The sequence below is a fragment of the Myotis davidii genome, unplaced genomic scaffold, assembly GCF_000327345.1.
Source record: "Myotis davidii unplaced genomic scaffold, ASM32734v1 scaffold616, whole genome shotgun sequence".
In the NCBI taxonomy this organism is placed as follows: Eukaryota; Metazoa; Chordata; class Mammalia; order Chiroptera; family Vespertilionidae; genus Myotis; species Myotis davidii.
In genome coordinates this window covers 3,532,109-3,532,317 of record NW_006291965.1, presented here as the reverse complement: position 1 = coordinate 3,532,317, position 209 = coordinate 3,532,109, and positions in this window count along the sequence as shown.

Sequence of the window (209 nt, the reverse complement as noted above, 5' to 3'; positions counted from 1 at the left end):
CAGATTCCCTCAGGCTCCCGGGAGCCGCGGCAGGACCGGACAGGAGCCGCCATGGAGGGAAGCCCCATCCCGGTGCTGACCGTGCCAACGGCACCCTATGAGGACCAGCGGCCCACTGGAGGAGGGGGGCTGCGGCGGCCCACCGGGCTTTTCGAGGGCCAGCGCAACTACCTGCCCAACTTCATCCAGAGCGTGCTGTCGTCCATCGA